At 41.5% G+C, this 22589-nt stretch overlaps 1 protein-coding gene across 4 annotated transcripts in view; it reads left to right on the top strand.

The window, feature by feature from the left end:
- The window catches only part of LOC148022345 (uncharacterized), a 56524-nt gene that overhangs the window by 21648 nt on the left and 12287 nt on the right, over positions 1 to 22589 (top strand). Inside the window, exon 2 of one of the 4 annotated variants that reach the window (XM_087697966.1) lies at positions 3925 to 4665. The exons of the other annotated variants lie outside the window; for them this stretch is intronic. The gene's annotated coding sequence lies outside the window, so the exon portion shown is untranslated. Of the gene's footprint in view, positions 1 to 3924; positions 4666 to 22589 lie in introns of those variants that run through there. 4 annotated transcript variants of the gene reach the window in all.

Below are 22589 nucleotides of genomic sequence, written 5' to 3'. Positions count from 1 at the left end.
CAATATGGGTATAGTTTAAACAAATGTTTGCGTTTGCATGGGTAACGAGTACCTTTAAAGTTGATGTAATGATTGTATGGCATAAACTTGATACTTCTTAGTACAATAATTTGGAGCAATACAATAAAAAGATTTGGTAGACATTGCTACATGTGTTGCTTCTTACTATGTTATCCCACTTTTGAAGAAGATAACAAAGTATTGTTATGGATTACCTATAATTATGCATGCATGATTGCCAATTGTAATTGTGTAGGTATGATCGCTAGGTGTAATTGTCTAATCTAACATAGTAAACAATGTGCAAAGACATATCGCTCCTTAGAAATGAATACATCACATAGTCAAGGATCATGGACTTGTAATATGATAGAATGACGACAATATTAAACTTTGATTCTGTGTAGAATTCCACATATAGTTCCCCCCCCCTTGCCACCTTGCCCTGACACACACACACACACACACACACACACACACACACACCCCATTATGTTCTACTCTTAAGAGATACATCTTAAGAGATACATCTTGCAACTTACATGTTACATGAATATTAAAGACAATCTTATATCCACAATGCATAGACTAAGGTTATGTTAGCTTGAGTATGTTAGTCTATCATCTTCTCGTTCTGAGCTTTTGTAAGAGTCTGATGAAGACATAGGAGCTCTAGCAGTTTAGGTGCATTTTCTTTATTTGTTGGCTTCTTGTGTGCATTCCGAGGTTTGTTTTTGCTTTTCACATATTGAGAATCAGGCAATCACACCTAGTGTAGCCCCTTTATATGAGGCAGTTGGGCTAAGGATATGTAGGCTTGCTCAATCCCATAAGCACAGTGGTGGAAAGTGCTACCTATCTTGTGTCAAGAATCGCGTGGTGCGGGGACTTGCTTGAGCTACTGCACCAAACACATACTATATACACAGAAGGAAGCTCACTCAAGAACACAAGAAGAGAGATGGGGACCAAAACTTTTTCTTACTGATTTATTTTTCTTCTTTCACACACTATACAATGTACACAAAGTATAGATAAGATACCACATAAAGGAAAGTGGCCTGCTAAGTCAAACAGTGCATAACAGACTACACTAATTGACTGGCACTATATCTTTCCTAGCTATAGGTAGGTGTAACAAACTAAATATAATAAGTGATAAGTAAGTGGCCAAGTGAGTATCATGATGACCACCAACGTACTAAGTGTAGACGTGCGGACCCATCTAGCCAGGCGGTCCATCGACAATGTCCGCATGTGTTGAGCTTGCCATCTCAACATCTTGAAGCTGTAAAGCATTGTACTTGCCTTTCATTTGAATGCAATGTCATAGTACTTTTTCCCTTTAACTCAAGTGTCTTTGTCATTGTCTATATACACAAGATTGTCTTGATGAAGCCAAACTTCAATCTTGGAACCTAATTTACTTATGTAACAAGTCATTTGTAATGTCTATGTCTTCATGAGTCTTATCTATATACTTCATCTGTCATAGCCATGCTCCAGATCCATGCATCTCAACATGGTATCAGAGCAATGGTGAGCATAGCTCAGCTCCCTTCTATGCTCTTATAGCTCCTCTCCATCATTGCTCAGTTCCAGTCCAATTAATGAGCTCATTTTTCACCTCTATCTCCATTTTACCTTCTTGTTTGCCATGGTAAGATTGGACCTCTATCACTTTGAGCCCTCATATCTTTCTCCATAGGCCAAATCTTTTAGTGTTTCCTTTTGGAAAAGTGTTTCCTAACTCCCAAAGATTTTCTGTACCACTTCAAAGCTCAACATTGCCTTGCTTATAGCCCAACATTTCTAAAAATTGGCCTCATTGCTCATTTTGTGTGTGTCAGTAATCGTATAGCCTCATCTTCCTACACGCGATATGATTGACCTTGCTACCATAGGGCATTTCAAGCCTTTCTCTTGATAAATTTTTAACCCAAATGATCCACTGTAGCTACTACAACCTGCAAAAAACCAGTCAGTCAGAACCCTTATCTCAATCCACCATAGCCATTTCACTTCAAGCTCATCTTTTACTTCACTTTTACACTTTTCTCAGCTCAAGGGACCTACTGTCATTGTGATTCACTGATTTACTTAGTTCCCAGCAAAAATTTGGCCATAAATTTAGAAAGGAGGGGAAGATTGAAAAAACAAGAAGAAGATTCAAGCTCAACAAGTATAGTGTCTATTGACACTCATCTAGTAACTCTTGCCACTTGTGTCCTTAGACACAATTAGCCCATTTGCTAATTTGATCTAAGAATTTTGGTTTTGATTTGCTATTGTTCTAGCCACTCCAGCATGGGCAAAGACTGTTTAACATGTTGCTTCAAAGGAGTCGAGTTTCATACTTAGCAAACCCACATAAAGCTCGTCTTGATGAATAAGGCCTATGGGCCATCACTAATGGACAAGAGAATTCTCCTTGTAGGAATCTAGCAAAAGAATGATGACAAGGCTCAAGCCATCATAAAGCTTGAGTTAGATGACAACTATATTCACCATGTGAATGCTAGTGACACGTCACATGACACTTAAGATAGATCCGACACATTGTTTGGTACCCAATGAAAGTCCTCAAAGTATGGTCTATTAATTGAAATTTTTAGACTAGACATGAAGCCTAATACATCCATGGCATCTCATCTGAACGACATAGAAAGTCTTCTAACCTAGCTTGCAGGAATAAATCTGAAGATGGATGAAGATATATATATTGGTATCTTGTTAAAAAGTTTGCCTCTAGATTATGATAATGTTTTAACCACTTTAATCAATATGCTAAATCCTAATTGAGAGAGAGAGAGAGAGAGAGAGAGAGAGAGAGAGAGAGAGAGAGAGAGAGAGAGAATATTATACTTGAGGTAGTTAACATGGGTGGAGGTGGTCGTGGTGGAATCAGTGGAGGTGGTAGTGATAGCAACGGTGGAGGTAGTAGTGGAGGAGGTGGTGGAGCAATAATGGTGCTTGATATATGGCCAAGAGAAGAGGAGGAATAAGTGAACTATGTGGAACAAAAATTGGAGGTTGCCTAGAACAGCTTGCTCAAAAAGCTCACTTCTCACACACATTCATGCTCGAGCATATGCTTTCATTACCTTATTGTCAAAGAGGAGAGCCACTTCTTACATCAAGTCATATAAATCAACAAAGAAATCATGGGATCAACTCACTTTTCTTTATCATGTATGCAATAAGGCACACATTGCTTTCCTTTGTAAGCAACTCAAAGATCTTCACATGGACAAAGGAGACAATATGTATTCTTATTTGGCAATTATTAAAGAGCTTAGAAAATTGTTGCTAAACATTGTTGAACTTGTTCCTAACAATTAGTATGTATGTACTACAGTTAATGGTGTAAGGTTTGCCACCACTAACAATGGACAATCAAATAAACTAAACTTTTAACCAACTTGTTTCTTTATTATTGCAAGAAGCGAAAAGCCATGTCAATCACAATGCAACAACAACATTAGAGCAAGTAACAATGCATTGTATTCCTTGAATGGCATTGATCATGTGTAAGTTATCACATTTTTTGACACCCCTCTCCTCTTGTAGGACATGCTTTACATGTCAAGTATTACAAATACAACAACATTAAAGCAAGTAACAATGCATTGTATTTCTTGAATGGCATTGATCATGTGCAAGTCATCGTAGTTTTTGACACCCCTCTCCTCTTGTAGGACATGATTTACATGTCAAGTATTAAAAGACTAATATTTATTTTAGTTCCTACAACTTCAAGCTTTTGAACTATTTTTTATGGACCAAGCTGTATGGTTCGTGATAACAGATTTTCTTCTCCCATTGTATTGATTGGAAATTTAGATCTTGAGCATTGCTAAAGTTATACTTAATATATTTTTCATGATCTTCCAAGATCAACATGTTGGGTAATTATATTTGAAGGGAGTGAGCCCTGAAGTGGAAGCACGGGGCGAAAGCAAGAGCTATGGTGGGGAGCGAGAGAGAGAGAAGATGTGGGAACTCCAACAGTCACAATGTGTGACTGACCTTTCCTTTATTCAAATGTCAGTAAAAGAAGAAAGAATAAAGTGACAATGATGGGTGCCTACCACCTGTAGTGTACAAGTGTGCAGGTATGTGGGTACTCTCAGTGTAACTAATATATGAGTGGTGCCTTTACCCCCAACAATATTGGTGAAGGTTGTTTCTTTGGTAAAATGCATCTCTTTTTTTCTCTAAGGATGCTCAAGATAAAGCCTTGTCAAATTTGCATCTTATTCATTGTGATGTTTGTGGTCCTATGCAAACACAATCTATTGAAGGCTTCCATTATCTTGCAATCTTTATTGATGATTATTCTAGATACACTTGGTCTCAAACTAGGTTTGAAGTATCTAGTTGCTTCAAAAATTTATTTATGTGGTGGAGAACCAAGGCCACTCATATATTCAGACCATCTGCACCAACAAGGGCATGAGTGTCTTTACGAGGACATGCCTCATCATATGAGCCCGCGTAGGACAATTTGTGCAATCAAGCTTGCCAAATAAATCGTTATTTTTGTTGGTTTTTAGCATACTCCTAAAAAGATGCTACTTTGAAGATGAAGAGATGTAACACTGCAAAAGTGAGGGCATGCTACCACTAAATGTTGTAAGTATAGAAGGAGGAGGAGTCTAATTAAGCTGTCACTAATGAGACCATCAACTTCACTTAGCATAAGAATTATATATGATATGTATGCTTCATCCATTATTAGTGTAATCCTTCTCTTCATGGTAAGTGTTTGTAAATTTCTAGTGTTGCTATTTCTTGGTATTTTGATAGTGGTGCTTCTTATCATATCACCTCTTATTGATAGTTATTTATTTCTATCTCTCATGTATCTAAAGAGAGCACAATTGTGTGTGCTAATGATGTCTCCTTTATTTTGAAAGTCATTGATCACATACAAGTCATCACTATTTTTTGCATGCTTACGCCTTTTAACCATTGCAACTTCAATATTTTAAGTAATTTTCAATGGATTAAGGTCTATGGTATATGTTAATAAATCTTTTTCTTCTATGGTAGAGAATGGTGCTTTGTGCTGACTCCTAAGGCTTGATTGTGTATCCAACAACTTGTTTGAAATTATTTTCTTAATGCATTTTCGGTTAATGATTCTATGGCATGCACTCCTTTATGACATCAAGATTTAGATTTACTATTTCTATTCTTTATGTTGGTGAGATGCTTGTTATTAGGACCAATGCCAATCAAATTGCAGCCTTTAGACATGATTTGGAACAAATTTTTGCTATGGCAGATTTGGATCCACTTCATGATTATTTGGGTATTCAATTTGCCACCAAAGGAAGGGGGGGGGGGATTGCTAAGCACAATCCAAGTACATTGGATGGCTTCTACAAGGCTTTTAATTTGAGGATTACAAGCCAATATTGACTCCCTTAGAGCTTAATTTTTTATTCTCTTCAGAGGATGGTAGTAGATCATTTCACACTACTCTTTATCAATAGGTTTCTAGATGTCTTATTAATCTATGTTAGATCTTTAGTTTGTGGCTGCTGAATTGAGCAAGTTTATGCACAACTGTTCTATTCATCATTGGCCGATAGTGAAGCATGTCTTTAGATACTTCAAATGCAACTAGGATTTAGGCCTTTTCTACAAACTTAAATTTTCACTTACCATGCATGGATTCACTAATATTGATTGGGCTAGTTGCTCAAACACACATGTTTATCAGATGCTCATGTCTCTTAGACACTCGTGTCTCTCATTTTGACAACTATTTCATTTTGGGTACTTCTCTTATATTTAGTAAGAAATAGACCATAGTCACTATTTCCAATTATGAAGCTAAGCATAGAGTAGCTTTTCTAGCTACAATGGAGTGCACTTTGGCTCCTCAGTTACTTATAGATCTTCATATTCACTAGATAGCTTCAACACTCCTTTACATTGACATTGAAAGTGCTTTGGCCATTGCTTGAAATCTACGGTTCTATGGTGACACAAAACAAATTGAATATGGGTGTGCCAAAGAAACGTACCCCCCGCACGCGAGTAAAAAAATTTACAGTGACGGGAGCAAACGGGGCAAGGACGGCGATGCGCTTACCACAGACGCCACGGGGGTGTTCACATGGGAAAAACGCAAAAAAAGCCCGAAAACACATACGCGTATTAATATTGAGAAATCCGCGCATCGGAACGAAGTGCGGAAAGAAGGAAAATTATGCACAACAATGTGTTCTACAACCATATCATGGCAAAACACAGTTCTGATTGAGATAAGACGCGTTCACATGGGAAAAACCCAAAAAACTGACCCAAAAATGGTCTCGGAAATCTTATGTACCTACTAAGGACAACTTCATAGATGTGTTTATGATGGCTCTTTCTCAACCTAAGTTCCAAGATATTTAGCAAGCTTTGAGCTTGATTGACTATTCCTTTTAGAACACGATCTGTCATTTTTTGTATAGTCATAGAATGCTATATCCATGTGGATGAACTTGTGCAACCATGACTCCATATAATTTTCTAGATTTTGATACATTTTCCTAGATTTATCAACCCATACCATGAAGGGTAATTTGTTGGCCATCTAATAGGCTACCCATTAATGCACTTTGTCCTTTTGAATGGGCTTCCTAGACTCACTCCCACTTAAGAACAAAAATCTATACATCTAGCATAGTTAGAACTAGGGTTTCTTAGAATACTTAGTATAGTAAGGGTTTCTTAGGACACTTGGTATAGTGAGTCCTAGGCTTCTATTTATAGACATTTTGTGCATTCCAGCACATCACCAATGTGGATCACTATCGTTAGTGTGGACTATTACAATCACTATACTTTGATTCGTTCAATTGAGTACATTCATTGATCATCATTGTGATTGAGTATCCTTGTGCTTCATTTCACTCTCTTGTGGAATTACTCCATACATGGGCCAACACTTACAACATGTGAGTGATCTTGGAGCGATTCTTACACTTTATTTCACTCTCTTGCAGAATTACTCCATACATGGGCCAACACTTACAACATGTGAGTGATTCAAGGGTGATGTCCACGATTTTCCTCCTCTTACAAGGGCCTCTAAATTTGATATTTTTGATCTACTAAATTTATTAGATAGCAATACATCTATTTTTAGTAACAATGCTCTAAAATTGAGACTTCCTCATCTAGAGATTCAACCCCATGGCTTCATGCATGTAAAAAGTTGTAACAATAGCTTTTTTGTGCGACTATTTCTCTATATCAATATTGCTAGAAGAATATAAGCTATTGTTTATTACCAAGTAACAAAAATTAAATTATTTGCATTGCATTAGTTACCAATTGTTGGGGTAAAAGGCCTCTGGGCCTGCCGGTGTACACTGTGACCGTCCATTCTTTATTCATATATAATATGATAGTGCAATAAGGCTGTCAGTTCAGTTGGACAGCACCTACATTGTGTGTGCTCTTCTCTCCTGCATCTTCCTCTTCTCCTTCTCCACTGCCATTGCATTCCCTTCAATTGGTATCAAAGCTTTGGATCATAGCTTGATCGTGGAGCTTGGCCCGAGATTACTTCAGCCCGGATTGAAGACCTAGAGCTTGGAGCTTCAATGCCAGCCATGGCTTCTTTCCCCCGAGGTAAGATTTCATCTCCCACCTCTCACCGGCCCTCATAGGCTCTTTGCAGTTGTTCCTTGGCTTCATTGAGCACCTTGTATGCCCCCATTTGCCCCCTTATTCTCAGCATAACCAGCAGGCCCAACAGTAGCAGCTCACGTTTTTTTGCGTCTGTTTCAAAATGTGGTTCAAAAATCCCAATTTTTCTCATATCTCGAGCATCCAGAACCCGATTTAGGCAAGTTAAGAGTCTAACTTGAGGTTTCGGCACGCTCCGAACGCAATGGCGATGTCAGATGTGCCAAATTCTGATAAATTTTTTTTCTGTAACAGATATAAGTTGATTTACAGCGAGAAAATGTCATGCTCTTAGCTTATGTGATGCTCCCGAGGCTTAGTATTTGATGCCCAAATGCTTTGGGGATGTTTGCCCAATGTTTTGAGATGCTTTGGGACTTGGTTTGAGCCTCCATAGCTCCATTTATGCAGGGATTTACTCCTGTACATTGTTTAGGCAGCAAGGTTTTATTAGGGATGGCTTGTGCATAATTCTCTTTGTTGACATTTGGGTGTCCTATTGGATGTATTGATGCTTGGTCATCATGGTTTATGCCTGGATATACTATTTGAGAGCTATTGAGCCTTGATTTGGATGCGGACACTTCGTTGTTGGTTGGGATTTATGCTATCTTGGTTGACAGGTTATTTTACCTCTAGTTTGGTTATGCCTATGGTCCACGGGTGTTCTTGACTACTCGGGATGATATGCTGATGTATTTGGATGATGCCACTTTGACGTTTATGCTCCCGGATGTTTCTTGAGCAAAGAGTAGAGCTTAATTTTTGGTTCGTTGTCATTTTCTTTGCAGCTGGCATTTCACTTGACAAGGTTTATGCCCCGTGCTACTCATTATGGGACTGATGTCTGATGTGGATGCTTTTGGGTTCGGCTGTAGTATGGCAGATGTTTGGGCTTGAATTGACTTGCATTTGAGAATTTTGTGGAGCAGTTTGCATTTGGTTGGCTTATCACTTATGCAGCTTGGATGGTATTTGGCCCTTAGTGCCCCATTTATGGATCTTGAATTTACTTGGATAGAGATACACGTTTTGAGCAGTGCTTGCTCCATTTTCTTGGCAGTTGGTTATTGAGATTTCATTGCTCATTGATGCTTGGTTCTTTGCGGGTTACTCCTTGATCACTAGACTTCTTGACAGTGCTTGGGTTTAGCAGTTATGGCTTTGTTGCTTCTGTGTTGCCTAGCTTCTATGCTAGTTGGGTTACTTTTGCCCATATAGGTCAGAGAGCAGTTGCTCTTGATGCTTACCCGACTATGCACTTTGTCTACTGTCATGTACTTTACAGAGTCACTTATTTGGATGTTGTTGTACAGATACTTGGGCTTCTCCTAGAGCTTGACCATTGCAATATCTTATGCCACTTACCGGTCTTGCATTGACTTGGATGCTACTATGTGGTTTGATGTACTGCAGAGTTATGTTTACCATTATGGTTATGGACTGATTTCATGGTTGAATTCCATATGCTCTTATGACAGATGTCTTATGCTTTACCGTACTGTGGTTGGTTATGTCATGTAGTTGGCTACGACTCTTCTTCATGTGGGAGCTTTTGCATCATTGATTGATGCCTTTATGTCCTCTCGTTTGTTGAGGTTTCATGAGCCTTTGTAGTATGCTTCTACCACTGATATACTTGCAGATGATTGTCTTTATGAGCAGGTTCTCTCCGTTGGGATAGCCCTCGACTGCTTGAGCTATGCTATGGATAGTCTTATTCATGATGACTTGGATTCCTTGTCGTCTTCTACAGGTTCTTCTACTTCAGATGTTGTTTGCTTCCATTGTGGGAAGCGTAGGCATGTTCAAAGAAAATGCTTTAGATAGATTAGAGAGCAGTAGAGATAGAGACGGACTCGACATGAGCAGAGTTAGAGATACAGCAGGTATTACCACTCTTACTAGTGGGGAGGTACATGTAGTTACCCATGATGATGCAGTTGAGCATGTACTCCTGTCATCTTGTTTCCCTACAGCTTACTTGCTCAATGATCAGGTCTATGCGTTTGATTGGCTTTTGGACTCTATGGCATCTTGTCATGTTACCCCTCATAGAGCATGGTTCTATTCTTACATGGAGGTTGATGGATGTATTGATTTGGGCCTTGAGTAGTCTTATGCTATTGTTAGTACAAGGGATATACACCTAGCTTTGCCTAATGGGACTTCTCTTATACTCAGGGATGTTTTACATGTTCCAATGCTCAGTAAGAGCTTGATTTTTGTCAATCAGTTGCATAATGCAGGATATACTATTTCTCTTTAGGATAGGTCATGGAAGATCTGTCGTGGTTGCTTGGTTTTGGCTAGAGGTTCTAGAGTTGGTTCTCATTACCCAGTGCATGTCTCTCATGTGGGAGATTCTATGGTTGCAGTTATCCAGATACCACATGCATTGTTATGGCATTATCGCTTAGGCCATATGCACCACAGAGAGATGGAGATCTTGTCTCGTTTAGACTCATTGTTGCCTCCTATGTCACTTACAGATCTTGATGCTTGCCGTGATTGTACTCTTGGTCCTTGCAGAGCCCCCTTGGCTTATGGCAATCGTACGAGGCATACTCTTGTAGATCTTGTCCATTGTGCAGTATATGGACCTATGCCTTCCCAGTCACTTGGTGGAGCATGGTACTTTGTGACCTTTGTTGATCATGCTACCCACCGTGTTTGGGCTTTTCCCTTGATGCAGATTGAGGATGCTGCAGTTATGCTTGACAGGTTTATGGATTCTGCTAGTAGTAGGCCTAGGTACTTGCAGATGGATTATGAGAGTCATGCTCTCTCTTCTAGCTTTCAGACCTCTTGTTAGCAGTATGGCATTGATTTCTTGTGCCGACGGTATTATGGGATTGCTCATGGCATGTGCCTGACCTTGCAGGCAAAGGTTGCTTCTATGCTTACCACAACTGGGTTTTCTTATGGCTTTTGGGCTGAGGCCCTTATGACGGCAATCTTTTTGGTTAACAGGATGCCGTGCTTGACCTTGGATCGTATTACACCCCATGAGGCATAGAGTGGCATGCATCCCTCCTATGATTACTTGAGGATGTTTGGTTGCCAGGCATTTGTACGTATGTCACATGAGCCTATGTCACGTAGATGTATCCTCCTTGGTTATGGAGATGGTGACTTTAAGGCCTACAGATTATGGGATTTGGATGCCCAACAGGTCATACGCAGCCGTCATGCTGTCTTCTATGAGAGGCAGACACCTCTCAAGCCTCTTTATGAGCGTTTAGTACGCTTTATGGCTGATTTTATAGCAGCTACAGTGCCATTACATCAAGCTGTTTATGCTGAAAATGAGGTACTTATTGGCCCAGATGACATAGCTATGCATAGCAGTCAGGGTTAGGATGTTGGTGATCAGTTGCTAGACCCCTTGCAGGCTCATGAGAGCTGTTTTCTTGTAGTTTTGCAGGCTGGACAGCCAACCATATGTCAGTCTTCCGCTTCGCTGAGGACACATGTAGTCTTGAGACCTCGTTGGATGAGTGTCCGGGATGTTGGCTCTCTTTCAGTGATTGACTCTGGAGAGTTTGATTGCTCTCCGTTGTCTTGGATGTGCCACGGTGATGCTATGCGCGACTCTGATGCTTTACACTCGTGCAATGATGAGTTGTGCTTGCTTCATGAGAAGCATTCTTGGATTGCTCCATTGTATGGAGCTGCGGAATCGCTTATCTCCTGGATGTCATGGACTCCGGGATGCTTGACTCTTCTTCTGCAGAGGTTCCTGATATTTCTTGCACAGCTCGCTTTCCGATTGGGCGTTGGGTGAGATGTCATGATTCCTCACCTTGTCTTTCTTTTTTCTTTTCTTTGTTTTCACTCCCCAGGTACATTGGCCTTTTAGTGGGAGGTTGTTGGGGGAAAAGGCCTCTGGGCCTGCCCCTGTACACTGTGACCGCCCATTCTTTATTCATATATAATATGATAGTGCAATAAGGCTGTCAGTTCAGTTGGACAGCACCTACATTGTGTGTGCTCTTCTCTCCCGCATCTTCCTCTTCTCCTTCTCCACTGCCATTGCATTCCCTTCACCAATTTCTCTTATTAAGTTGTTTAATTATTGACAAATTTCATCATAAGACAGACCACATTTGCCCTCCAATCTTAGATATGAGTCATTAAAGCCCTAGTGGAAATTGTGGAAATTTTTTACAAGTTGCACATAGGCAATAATCTATGAGGGTAATTAGAGGCATGCAATAGATGATTGATAAAATGTTTAGTCATGTGTTGGTAATATCTCATTGACAAATGCTACGATGGAAGACACCTCAATGTACACCAAAATAAGTTTTCAAATGATGTACTTAGATCTAGACATGGGAAGTTACGAGAACATAAACTTCAAATTGATATTTTTTATTTAATTTTTTCAGAATTGTTTGCTAACGAAAAACGTTGATGAAAGTCTTCACTATGATGACATAGGCCAAGCCAAAATGGGATTGCTTAAACTTGTTGAAGGTGGGCTAAAAACTTATGTTGACCATGGTTAAGACAATTTAAAGATGTACATGGGTTTGCAATTTGTTGGAAAGGCTTACAGGGTTACCTATTCAACTTGTGTGTTTTTCTTTGGAGGAAGCAATAAAATATGTATTGCAGTGAAAAGAAATAGAAGTATATGTCCATATGATTCAGGGTTAGCTCCCCTTAAAACAGTTTCCCGTACTAGTTCATAAGTTAACTTTATACAAAGAAGGCTCTAGATTCTAGCTTAGTTTGGGAGCTATATGAGCTTAGGGGAGGGTTGATGAGGCTGGATTGGGGAAGGGATTCTCAGCGACATCATCAACCTAGATGTGGTTCCACATGGCCTACCTTTGAGCCAATTTGCATTGATGTTTCTCATGGACTTTGAACTCCTTGAAGGTTGCCATTTCCACATCATCTTCAACTTCTGGTCCTAGGTTAGAAGGGTGATTGGCAGGGTTCCTGGCCTGGGTGGACTAGGTGGACTAGTTCAAAATGGAGTGAACTAGCTTGTGGAACAATGCTTCTTTCCTTTTTTGCAACTCCTCCTTTGCCTTCTTTTTTAGCTTCTTTCTTGCCCATTGGACAAGCATTTTGGTCTTAGCTTTAGCCATAGCTCTATTCTTCTTGCAAACCTACACATCAAAGTCTGTAATTAGTTTGGGCAAAAAGTAAACGATTTTATTATTATACACTTCCCCATTCCTGGCAAGCCAAATATTCCATAGAGTTATTCCCCTTAGCCAAGTTCAAAGTTTAGAGGGGAGCCCATTGGCTTCTTTGAGGAGCAATTCCTTCCAAGAAATGTTATAGGGGCGTAGAGGGAGGATTGTCTTGTGGAGCTAGAGGATGTAGGGTCAATTAGTGGGGAAATTGAGCAAAAGGTGGGTTAGGGTTTCTTTCCCTTTGTTGCACATCACGCAAACTCTCGAGCCTACACCAAGCCTTTCTTCATTTTCTTGTGTCCAAACAGCCTTATGTAGAGACAACCAAAGAAAGACGGCAATTTTTTGGGGGGGTGGGGGGGTGATTGCCTATATTGACTGGAATCTAAATTATCACTAGTTAGCGTTCTAGTTGATACCCCAACATTTGTTTAATCTTGCTATTAAGTAGGCATTATTTTTAGGAAGGGTGGGTAAGGGTAGTAGCTTATTCCTCTTAGCCCAACCTATATTAGCTAATCTCAAATTTTGCATGCATTGTGTTAGCTTGGGGTTAAGACTTAGCCATACCTCCTTCCTTTCCTCGAAGAGGGTAATATCATCTTTGTTAAGTTTAAACGTCATCCTTAGTTTAGCTTGACTTTTCAAGTCATCACTAACCGTGAAACTCCAAAGATCGGATTAGAGACAAATGCCTTTCTTATTCATCTTGGTAGCTCTTTGGATATCAGAGTTAGCTACTGGGGACAGGGAGATGCTTTGCCAAATCGAATCATTGTTGACCCAATTGAGTGCCTTAGTCTAGTTCTTTAGAGTGAGTAGGTCCTTGAACTTCTGCTAGGAATCCCATATTCTTTTGATAAGGGGGGAGGCACCCTTGGCCTTGAATTTGTAAAGGATGGGAAATAGGGTGCATACAATGCAAGTATAAAAGGTGGAAGTACCAATCATTTTGTATCCAAATTTGATATAGTACAAGTCTTTTCTTGCTTTATCTCTCTCCTCCTACTTTCATGGCTAACATCTTCCTTCATTACATATGCTTCTCTCTCTTCTTCTAGTGTTTCTCTCACCTCTTTTCTCTTTCTTTCTCTCCTTGCAGTCTTTCTCTCTACTCCAACAATATTCTCTCTCCCAGTTCACTTCTTGACAAGTGGTATTAGAGCATTGGTCTTTGATCCATTTTCTCCTCTTTTTCTTTATATTCAGTTTCAATGTTTATCATAAAAACCTATTTTAGACAAATATTGCAGGTATAGGACATGGATTTTGACTTGTAGGTTTGATGCAGCTAGGAGAGACTATGGCTAGAGGCATTCACAGGAGTTGGTGACAAAAATGCTGGCCTCCATGCTATTTTAGTAGGTTGTGGTCAAGTTTCATTCAATTTTAAAGGTAACTTGGTCAAAAGGGGGTTAACTAGACTTAGTTCAGTGATAAATCGCGGTTACTTTTGAGAAACAACTTCTTCTCTTTCATTCCTGAGATTTCCATGGAAGCTTCAACCTATTTCTCTTATTCTACTCCATGGGTCTCACTTGCCTTCAACAATGGAGGTTCAGTAGCATACTTTCTTGATGGTGGGAAGTGGATTAAGACTCATCTTTTGACATCAGCATATAGGGCAATCTACACTATTTAGGATAGCTCTTAGGTACCCACGTCTACTCCATTCTTCATCCCTTGAGCCTTATTGCCACTAATTGAAGCTCTAATAAACTATCTCCGCTATCGTTTATCAATGAAAGCTCTTCTTCACAAGAGTTGTGCTTTCATGGAATTTTATTGAAGCAAGGAATTGATAGCCATTAAAGCTTGATAAAAATATTTCAAATTTAAGGGGTTTTTGTCTTCCTTCATCTTTGGACGGTCTCTATTACAAGATTCCTCCATATCCTTGCAAGATTTCAAGTCTAGTGGCATCCTTGGAGTTTATTAAGCTCCATCGGATAAGAGCTCTTGATCCTTCAACAAGCATGGAAGTCTTGCTTCCGAAGCATAAAGAGAGTTGAAGTTCTTTCCATGCCAAGGATTTTTCATGGTATGCTTCTGCATTGCCAACATTGGAGCTAATGCAAGCTGAAATTGGACCCTTCAACCTACATCAAATGGTAGGAGGATATTCTTAGGACTTAAGACGGGTGTGGTACAGGTTTTTAATTGCTTCCCATAGATCATAAATTGGTGTCTTGGTATCATACAAAGTGTTCTTAGCTTTATCAGTGAGCCTGTAGGTTTAAACAAGGTCAAAGTTGGATTTCTAGGTCTCTTACAGGTTCACCTAGACAAGGATAGGTTCTAGAAAATTTATGAGGTACTATTGCAGGACTACACTCTCCAATAGCAGGGAAACAGAGTATTATGAGTCTTATAAGAGAGATTGGTTCTAGTAGGTTGGATGTTCCTTTGGTAGACATAATGGGTACTTTGGCACACACATTCATGACTTTGTTGGAGCGTGCGGGTAGCAGAAGCGTGAAGATTTGCAGCAGAGGAAGTGAACAGGTGAGTGAGAGTGAGAGTAAGAGTGACGAATAGATTTTGGGTGTACCAACAATGTGTTGGTACACAAAGAATAAAATGTATTTATACTTAGGGCCCGTAAGGGTGCATTCACATGTACAACATAACAATACACGTGTAAAATACACGGAGGTGAATAAAGGACCTTTACATCCCAACAACCTCCCACTTAAAGGTCCGGAGTGAACCTTTAACCAACTCCCACTAGTCATATGCAATGCTCATGCTGAGCCTTGCCTAGACTTTTAGTGAGAACATCTGCAGGGTTGTCCTGTGTTTTGATCTTGGTCAATGTGATTAGACCATCCTCTAGAATTTGTCTGATAAAGTGATATCGCACATCAATATGCTTTGTGCGTGAATGATACATGGCATTTTTAGCCAGATACACAGCACTCTGGCTATCACATCCCAACACTGGAGTACTCATAGACATGCTGAGATCCTCTGCAAGTCTGCTCAACCATATAGCTTCCTTAGAAGCTTCAGTAGCTGATATGTATTCAGCTTCAGTAGTACTCAGTGCGACAATGTTCTGCAACCTGGAGCACCAAGAGACGGCCCCTCCAACAACTGTAAAGACATACCCGCTAGTGGACCTGCAAGTGTCTAAGTCACCTGCCATGTCTGCATCACAATAACCCTGCAAATTAAGTGCACCCTGCCCATAGCAAATACACTTTCTTTGTGTACCCTTCAGGTATCTAAGAATACTCTTGACAGCCTCCCAATGTGGTTTGCCAGGATTTGACATAAACCTGCTAACAACTCCCACTGCATGAGCAATGTCTGGACGAGTAGCCACCATAGCATACATAAGAGAGCCACAAGCTGATGCATAAGGGACTCCCTTCATAGCATTGGCTTCTATGTCATCTTTTGGGCTGTTGGCTTTACTAACCTTAAGGTATGGAGGTAAGGGTACTCCGAGAGGCTTAGCTTCAGCCATGTTAAATCTGTCGAGTACCTTTTCAATGTACTTTTCTTGAGATAAGAACAACAATTTCTGCGTTCTATCCCTATGAATCCTCATGCCCAATATATGCTCTGCATTCCCCAAATCTTTCATGGAAAAAGCTGATTTCAGCTGATCTTTGAGAGCATCCAAGCTAGTCTTTCTCTTCCCAGCTAGCAACATATCATCCACATACAAAATAAGTATGATAGGGCTGCCATTTGTATCCTTTTTCATATACAAACAATGGTCTGCATGGCTGCGCGTAAACCCATGAGAGAGCATAAAAGTGTCAAACTTTTTGTACCACTGCCGTGGTGCTTGTTTCAGCCCATATAAGCTGCGTTTTAGTTTACACACCAACTGCTCTTTTCCAGGAACTACAAAACCCTCGGGTTGTTTCATGTAGATCTCCTCATCAATGTCACTATGCAGAAAAGCTGTTTTCACATCCATTTGGTACAGCTCTAAATCCAATACAGCAATGAGAGCAAAAAGCACACGTAGTGTGGTTATCTTCATGACAGGTGAGAAGACCTCCTGGAAGTCAATCCCTTCCTTCTGTGCATACCCTTTGGCAACCAATCTTGCCTTGTACTTGGGTTTCCCATCAACTGTCTTTACTTTGTAAAACCATTTGTTTGGAAGCGGCTTTCTTCCTTTGGGCAATGACACAAGATCCCAAGTATCATTAGCATACAGAGATTTAATCTGTTCCTGCATAGCTAGCTCCCACTTATTGCTGAATTTGCATGACTTAGCCTCTTTATATGTCAGAGGCTCACCCTCATCAGTAAGCATCACATAATGCAAAGAGGGGTCATACCTATGTGGCTGCCTTCTTAGGTGTGTGGACCTGCGTACCCAATGATCTACATTCTTAGAAATCGGATCTACATCTGGAGGCATGTTATTTTCAGCATTTATTGGCTGCTGTAAGCCATTTTCAGCATGCTGTTCATGCTTTACAGCACCTTCATTTTCATTTCCAGCACCTGCATTTTCATAATCAGCAAGTCTATCTTGCTGTCCATAACCTCCCTGTGCTTCTATTTGCTGTCCATCATCATCTGGCTCAAAGATAACCGGCTGATCATCAGTTTCAGCCTGTGGTATAGCACCATGAGGCTCATCATTTGAAGTAATAGGTGGCTGCAAATTCTGAAATTTGACATTTTTCATGTGTTCATCAGAGGCTAAAGTACCTTTCAGCAACTTTGCCTCATTAAACACAACATTATGGCTGCGAACAATTTTCTTGGACTGAGGTAGCCACACTCTATAGCCAAATTCACCCTCATCACCATAGCCCATGAAAATGCCTTTGGTGGATTTCGGGTCAAGTTTATTTCTCAGCTCATTTCTAACATGCACAAAAGCATCACAGCCAAATATTCGTAAATGGTCATATGAGGCCGGTTTGCCAGACCAAACCTCCTCAGGAATGCCATTATTTAGGGACCTGTTTGGAGAGCGGTTGCAAATGTGAACCGCGGTTTTAAGTGCCTCTCCCCAAAATTCATGAGGGAGATTAGCAGTGGATAGCATGCACCGTACTCTCTCACATAGAGTCCTATTGTATCTTTCAGCCACACCATTTGAAGAAGGGCTGTAAGGGGCTGTAAGCTCCCTCTTGATCCCATGCAAGTCACAAAAGGACTTAAATTCATTAGACGTGAACTCACCCCCATTATCAGTTCTGAAGCATTTCAACTTTCTACCTGTCTGAGTGGTCACGAATGCATGAAATGTTTTAAAAACAGCAAACACTTCACTTTTCTTTTTCAACAAATAAACCCAAATCTTCCTGGAACAATCATCAATAAAAGAGGCAAAGTATGCAGCACCACCCAACGATTTCAAAGGCATGCTACATACATCAGAATGCACCAAGTCCAATACATTTGACTTACGGGAGACACCAAAGTAAAAGGAAATTTTCATTTGCTTTCCAAACTGACAATCATTACAAAATTCAAGTTTAGAGCCTTTTCCATCAACCCTCTTCAAAGAGGTAAGAACATCAAGTCCTTTCTGGCTCATATGACCTGATCTCTTATGCCATAACTCCAAATGACAACCAATTTCAGCAACTGCAAGAAACTTGCCATTCAAGGCTTTACAGTGCAGACAATACAGAGTGCCCTTCTTGGTTCCTTTAGCAATCAACATGGAACCCCTTTTTAATTTCCACAAACCACCACCAAACAGTGTGGTGTAACCATGCAAGTCAAGCTGTTCAACAGATAGTAAACTCTTCTTGATGCCAGGCACATATCTGACATCTTTCAACACAAGTTTTTGCCCATTATCCAAAGACAAGTGTATGGTACCAATCCCATCAATGCTGCAAGCATGATTATTTCCAAGGTAAACCTTGCCATAATAGCCTGCATCAAAAGTAGCAAAACACTCCAAGCATGGAGTCACATGGAAAGAGGCACCAGAGTCTACAATCCAAGTCTGAGTGACACAATCATCAACTGACAAAAGTGCATCAATCACATCAGCCTTGGTGATCTGCATATCCTACATGTGACATACAAGGGCATCATAATCCACTGCACATAATACATCAGCCTCTGCATCTGAGAGCTCTTTTGTCTCCTGCATTCTTCTTTCTCTCTTGTTCCTTCTTGTAATACCTGCAATAAGGCTTCTTGTGGCCCTTCCGACCACACTGATAGCATGTAACATCACTCTTTTTTTTTCCTTTGCTCTTGCTCCTGCTTCTCTGTCCAGCATTTGCATTTTTCTTTTCAGCCCTGCCTCTAACATTATAAGCTGAGTTGCTGCCTTCTCCACTAGACTTACGTCTAATTTCTTCATTCAAGATCGAACCCCTCACACCATCATATGTGAGATTGGGGTTATTGCTGAGAGAAACAACCAAAGTCTCCCAAGAGTCAGGCAATGTCATGATAAAAAAGATCGCCCTCAACTTATCATCAAAATCCAAACTTGCATCCTTGAGCTGATTTAAAATGCCAGTAAATGCACTCAAGTGCTCAGCTGCAGGCTTGGACTCATCCAGCCGCATATTCACCAACTTACGCATTAAATGCACCTGATTAACAGGTGTGGTGATCTCATAGGTAGTCTTCAACTTCTCCCATATTGCATGACCAGTGTCTAAACCCTTAATGTCTGTCAAAATGTCATTAGTGACACCCATCTTTATATAAGCCACAGCCCTTTTATTGACTTTGGCCCAATCCGCCTCAGACATTTGTGCGGGTTTATCCATTTGCAAAACATCCTCACAATCCTTTAAGAACAGTATGCCCTGCATACGATCTTTCCAAAGATCAAAGCCCTGACCATCAAATCGCTTGATTTCCATCAAACTTTTAATGTCAGAACTGGAAGAAGTTGCAGCCATTTTTTCACAAGTACAAGTGTAAAAGCACTGAACTGCAAGAGCACAAGCTAAATCAGCAAATACACTGCTGTTCTTGCATAACCAGCAATAATCCTCTGCTGTTTTGACATAAACCAGCCCACTGCACAGGCAAATAATGCAGAAATTTATCAAATTCTGCACAAAATCCCAAATTTCCAGGTCCAAATGTGCGCAAATGTCAGCCAAACTGACTCAGCTGAGCAAAATTGCATCAATACATGAAAAGCCCCAATTTTCCTTGGTCCAATGCCAAGAAATTTTACTCGGATGAGCAAAATTCCAACAAATTTTGAAAAATCCCCAAATTAATTGAGGTCAATGCGCACAATGTCTGCAATTTTTGACACAGATGTCACTGTCAAGCATAAACAGCATCAAATCTGGGAAAAGCCCCAAATTTCCAGGTTCAAATTTGACCAAAACTGAGAACTGTGCTTGCGCATGCGAACTCCCGTCAGTGGCAAAGAGGTTGTTTGCAGTAAACCTTAGAAAAATTTTTAAAAGTTTCTGGAAGAAAAAACGTGTCGAACTGCAGCCGTTGACCTGCACTGCCTGCGGCAGCCTTGGGTGAGCTGTCGCCTGCTCAAAAACGTGACGAAAACAGCATCGTGTGACCTGTCCAGCCTGCGCCTGATGCTCGTGACCTGTTCGTGACCTGTTCGACTGCCTGCCTGGTCAAAATTGACTTGTCGCCTGTCTATCAGGCTGTCGCTGCACAAAACGTGACCTGCAACACTGTTGCCTGACTGTCCAGCACATACACGTGCCTGAAACAGTGACGACCTGACTTGTATGAGTGACGACTTACTGATTTCTCGTGAGCGAAGAGCTGGTGATGTCGCACGCGGACTTCGAGGAGCGCGAGCACCTGAACCTCTGCTCTGATACCAGTTGTTGGAGTGCGCGGGTAGCGGAAGCGTGAAGATTTGCAGCAGAGGAAGTGAATAGGCGAGTGAGAGTGAGAGTAAGAGTGACGAACAGATTTTGGGTGTACCAACAATGTGTTGGTACACAAAGAATAAAATGTATTTATACTTAGGGCCCGTAAGGGTGCATTCACATGTACAACATAACAATACATGTGTAAAATACACGGAGGTGAATAAAGGACCTTTACATCCCAACAGACTTTTGATTACTTTGGATGTTTTGTAGCCGCGCCGCCCCCGCCCCTGCCCTTGCCCCTGCCCCCACCATGCGCCTCGCCCCCCGGGGGTTGGTGTTCACGCGGTCTTCAAATTCGAAGAGGGCTGAGACGATGTGGCATGCTCACCCTGCCTGACATGAAGACCCGCGTACAACTCTTGGGGCTGATCAAGAGGTACACAAAGGCTCGGATGGCAGTAGAAGCCATCAAGGTGCTTCATTCCATGCACATGCTTGGATGCGAAGCTAAGGTATATGATCTCAACCGCGTCCTTTTCTACGTCCTGCATGCGGACATGAGCAGGTTCGATGAGGTCGTCCATCATCTCATCATCATCATGCTGGCGAACGTGGGCTGCCTGCCCAACACCACCATTTGCAATGGCTTCATCGTGGGTTTTCTGAAAGCAGACGCAGCAGCCCGTGACGTTTTCGCCATTTTGGACATCATGATGCACAGGGGACCTGGATGTGGATTTCCCCCAAACACCCTAACTTTCAACATTATCATCAGCAGATTGGTCAAAGAAGGAAGGCTGCAAGAAGACATGAAACTGCTCGAATGCATGAATCTTGTGGATTATCCCCCTGACACAGTAACTTACACCAGCCTTGTTAAGGTAGGCGAAGGTACCTTGGCCCTTTCTACATTGGCTCGCATGATCGACAATGGATGTGCTCCCGACGTGCACACATTCAATGTTTTGGTGCGCTGGCTTTTGAAGGAGGGAAAACCGGAGGAAGCCTTGAGTCTCTTGGAAACCATGGCTGCTGCAGGTTGCCAGCCAGACACTGTGACCTACAACAGCCTTATCTCCGGCCTTTTCAAGTCAGGCAAAGGTATCTTGGCCCTTTCCACATTGGCTTGCATGATCGACAATGGATGTGCTCCCGATGTGCACACATTCAATGTTTTGGTGGACTGGCTTTTGAAGGAGGGCAAACCGGAGGAAGCCCTGAGCCTCTTGGAAACCATGACTGCTGCGGGCTGCCAGCCAGACACTGTGACCTACAACAGCCTTATCTCTGGCCTTTTCAAGGCAGGCAAAGGTATCTTGGCCCTTTCCACATTGGCTTGCATGACCGACAATGGATGTGCTCCTGATGTGCACACATTCAATGTTTTGGTGGACTGGCTTTTGAAGGAGGGCAAACCAGAGGAGGCCCTGAGTCTCTTGGAAACCATGACTGCTGCGGGCTGCCAGCCAGACACTGTGACCTACAACAGCCTTATCTCCGGCCTTTTCAAGTCAGGCAAAGGTATCTTGGCCCTTTCCACATTGGATCGCATGATCGACAATGGATGCACTCCCAATGTGCTCACATTCAGAGTTTTGGTGGACTGGCATTTGAAGGAGGGGAAAGTGGAGGAGGCCCTGAGCCTCTTGGAAACCATGACTGCTGTGGTCTGCCAGCCAGACACTGTGACCTATGCCAGCCTTATCTCCGGCCTTTTCAAGGCAGGCAAGGGTACCTTGGCCCGTTCCACATTCACTCACATGATCGACAATGGATGCACTCCCCATGTGCTCACATTCAGAGTTTTGGTGGCCTGGCTTTTGAAGGAGGAGAAACCGGAGGAAGCCCTGAGCCTCTTGGAAACCATGCTTGCTGCAGGCTGCCAGCCAGACACTGTGACCTACAACAGCCTTATCTCTGGCCTTTTCAAGGCAGGCAAGGGTACCTTGGCCCGTTCCACATTCACTCGCAT

The sequence above is a fragment of the Lygodium microphyllum genome, chromosome 17, assembly GCF_053477565.2.
Source record: "Lygodium microphyllum isolate KBCC chromosome 17, Lygodium_microphyllum_v1.1.10, whole genome shotgun sequence".
NCBI classification, from domain to species: Eukaryota; Viridiplantae; Streptophyta; class Polypodiopsida; order Schizaeales; family Lygodiaceae; genus Lygodium; species Lygodium microphyllum.
Note: the sequence above shows the minus strand (reverse complement) of the source record. Positions and strands in the feature narration are given on the sequence as shown.